Raw genomic sequence first — 3,823 nt, 5'->3', positions numbered from 1 at the left:
CACATTCTGCAGTGAGAGTGAAAAGACTCTTCACTGCTTCACATTTACTAATTGTTTGGTTTTTGATGAATAATGAGTCAGAGAGCAATGACAGGATCTGAAGCTTCTCTCACACCAGCCCTTGAATGACTCAGTGTGAAGTGTCCAATGTGTGAAGCTACTGCCAGGGTTTGTCAATCTGAACAGTTTCAGCTCAGTTACTGGGGGCCTGGAATCCCCGCAGTTTGACTCTGTCTCTGATTGGTCACCCGCTTCTCAATCCAATTCTTAACCAATAGGAGAATCACATATAAGTAAATAGAAGTTCTCATTGGCTGAAATTTTCCAATTGGAAAAAGCCCGGCAATTCCAGAGCAGGAAGGAATTGAAGTGATGGAAAATTTCAATTTTCAGGCAACAATTTTAAAACCTCTCATTTTATGTTCTGTTTTACTGTGTTTACCGTCACAAAATCCTGACGCGATTTTAGGAATCGTTTTCATTTGTCAATCTGTTAACTGTAAGCGGCGGGAGGAAGGTCCAGTTCAGCAATTTAAAACGGGACAAATATCAGCTTCCTCTCTGTAAAAGGAACAAATTAGCGACTAACCGCTTCTCACAGGCTTCTCGGGGACTGACAGAAACGAGCGGTTTCTGATCCTTTCTCCTGAAAGAGGCGGATAATGCTGCAGGGAGCAATGAACTGCCCTTCACTTTCTGGCTGCTAATACACCCCTGACTTTAAACAGTTCAAACAGCGACTGATGCTTCTGTCGGAAAATGAGCAGATTCACCAGAATGATCCCGGTCCATGATGGCCAAAGACATCCAGCTGGCCCGCCGCATCCGCGGGGAACGCACCTTAAACCCAGCTTCAGTAACAAGTGTAACAAGGGCTCTTTTCAGAGCCACCAAATCAGCAAAGGAAAGAGCTGCCATCTCTGTTCATCATCAAACCCATTAGATTGAAGGGGCGGTCACATGGTTTCTGTTTTGTCACATCACTTTCCCGAAAGGCCTGTCGGACTGAGAGCTGGTCTGGAATTTAGAAAGCAGCATTACCGGAGACTCATTGCTGCTCAGCACAATCTCAACCCGCTCCTGGGATCCGTTAGCTGGCATTTGGGGAAAAGAAATGGATCCCAGTTTTATTTGGAAGGCATTAATGGAGCCGGGTCCGTTCACATGAGGGTTATTTACAAACATTACCCAATGAGTTCACTAATATTTGAATCCATTGGAGATCAGTACACAGGATATGTAAGTTAGCTCGGTCACTCTGACTGAAACCGCCAGTTCCCCGGGGCTGCAGACCCTGACACTGCGGGGAGAGAATCCCCGACCCTATCCCGCCGCCGGGGGGAACAGACAGCTCTGTGTCCGGAGAATAGGGAGGGCCGGGGGGAAGGCACATATTAAAGCGCTGCAATGGACTCAGCTCCTGTGTGTGCACAACTCTCACTGATTCCGTCCTCTGGGAACAGTGCGGTCTAAACAGATCAGGTTAGGAGAGAGACACACAGCCCGAGAATGGCGTCTTCCTTCCTGCATTTACTCTGTTCCGGGAGCAGATTCTCATTGAGAAGCGGCGCTCAGATCACCGGAGAGAAATAAAAACACAATTAAAACTGTCCAAATGAAAAACAGAGAATTAACCCGGACACTTCCATTATTAAATTAATTCATCAGCTCCGAACCAGTTCCCGTTAATGCACCGGGATAATCTCGGGATTTATCAAATCGAAGGCAGCGGGATTTATTAAATTGTTGATTCTGACACCCTGTAGTTCACTTCTTCACTTAACTAGAGGGGGAGATGTGTGAGCAGAGAATCAGAGCGAAATCCAGAGAGGGAACTGAAAACACACCTGGACAGATGTGAAACAGGTCAATCCACTGTTCCAATAACTCCATCTCTGATTCCCTCCTGACAGTAACCAGCCCTTTCACAGAGACTGTGGGTGGCTCTGAAAAGAGCCTTTGGTTTATTAGATGACATTTTGGCCGCTTTACTTTTTCTGGGAGCTCTGAGCGCTGGTTTTCTTTGGCAGCAGCACGGCCTGGATATTAGGCAGCACCCCGCCCTGAGCGATGGTCTCCCCTCCCAGCAGCTTGTTGAGCTCCTCGTCGTTGCGGACGGCCAGCTGCAGGTGTCTGGAGATGATGCGGTTCTTCTTGTTGTCCCGGGCCGCGTTGCCGGCCAGCTCGAGGATTTCAGCGGTCAGATACTCGAGCACAGCAGCCAGAAAGACCGGGGCTCCGGCACCCACACGCTCAGCATAGTTACCCTTTCTCAGGAGCCTGTGAACACGGCCCACCGGGAACTGCAGTCCAGCCCGGGAGGAGCGAGACTTGGCCTTGGCCCGAGCTTTCCCGCCGGTCTTTCCTCTTCCAGACATTTCCACAATCTCACAAATACTTTCACAAAGAATGCATAATTTCCTTAGCATTGATAGTATGTTGCCGGCAGCCAGGATGGCCGAGCGGTCTAAGGCGCTGCGTTTAGGTCGCAGTCTCCATTGGAGGCGTGGGTTCGAGTCCCACTTCTGACAAGTTGCGTTTTGACTGCACTGGAGGCGTTTGGGAGCAGCGGTGAAGAGCAAAGAGAAAGCAGGAAAGAACATGGACCAACAAAGTAACAATGGACCCAAAGATGTTGCATTAAAACATGAGAGTCAGAGGCAACTGAGCAAACAGCAGGGCACATAAAAGATCAAAAATGTAACCTTTGTATCGGGGTGGAAGATGTTGCCAATATCCTGAATGAATACTTTACTGTTTTCCCGAATGAGAGGGTGATGCCGATATTGTTATTAAGGAGGAGGAGTGTGAAGTATTGGACGTGATAACTTAAGGAGAGAGGAAGTCTTAATGGGATGAGCATCGTTGAATGTGGATAAATCATCAGGACCAGTTGAAATGTACCCCAGGCTGTTGAAAGAAGCCAGGGAAGAAATAGTGGAAGGTCTGACCATCATTTTCCAATCCCTCACTGGATACAGGTGTGTGCCAGAGGATTGGAGTTCTTGTAACGTTGCAATAAAAGCAAAATACGAGGCAGATCAAGCATGGCTGATCCTTTCGAGTAGAGAAACAGGGCTGAATTCCCTGAACTAGTCCTACAGCTTTCAGAATAGAAGGAGCCTATACACACCTGATGGGTTCCACTTAAACAAAAGAGCTGGAGGTGTTGACGGTCAGAACAGATAAAATGTGGAGGAGTGTTTGAAGCAGATGCTGTGTGGTTACTGTAGTTGTACTATGGAGTTATTTCAAGGAGGTGATTCTGAATGTAATGGATCAACGTGGACCCATCCAAGGCAAAGGTTCTAAGCTTCCCTGTGGTCCAGCCTGGTTGAATGGAACTGAAGCAAACAAATCATCCAGAAGTGGAAAAGAAATATAAGGCCATGAAAGCACAGAATTCAGATGGATGCAATACCAGATGGTATGGCAAGAGTGTAAAACAGCAACAGACTGGTGAATAAAACTTTCCCATTGAATGAGACAAGAGAAAAGAAGGGTAATAATAGTGTCAGGTGAGTTGTGACACGATTCACATTCCACCTTGATCTGAATAGGACTGTTGAAGGGAGTGATTGAGAAGAATAGAGGAGAAATGAAAAGAAAGGAGAAATAAACAAAAGGTCTTTTGATTTTAGAATGCTTGTTTTTGGAAATGACAGACTGTAAAGTGTGTGTGTCAGAAGATATAGAGCGAAGTTGGGTATGACAAGATCACAGGAAAGTTGTGCCCTGAGACAAGGTGTGTGTTGACAGGAAAGCTGCTTTCTTTTGCACAATATGTATTTTATTCATATAATTTGTGCAATTACATTGCAAA

The 3,823-nt window shown here is 46.5% G+C and overlaps 1 non-coding gene across 1 annotated transcript; it reads left to right on the top strand.

Annotated features, from left to right (window-relative positions):
- The first annotated feature begins 2,448 nt into the window (after positions 1-2,448).
- trnal-uag (transfer RNA leucine (anticodon UAG)) lies at positions 2,449-2,531 on the top strand. The gene has a single exon. It is a non-coding gene; the product is annotated as a tRNA-Leu (tRNA).
- The last annotated feature ends 1,292 nt before the right edge of the window (positions 2,532-3,823 follow it).

The sequence above is a fragment of the Heterodontus francisci genome, unplaced genomic scaffold (assembly GCF_036365525.1).
Source record: "Heterodontus francisci isolate sHetFra1 unplaced genomic scaffold, sHetFra1.hap1 HAP1_SCAFFOLD_43, whole genome shotgun sequence".
Lineage (NCBI taxonomy): Eukaryota > Metazoa > Chordata > Chondrichthyes > Heterodontiformes > Heterodontidae > Heterodontus > Heterodontus francisci.
This window is presented reverse-complemented; position numbering and strand designations above follow the sequence as displayed.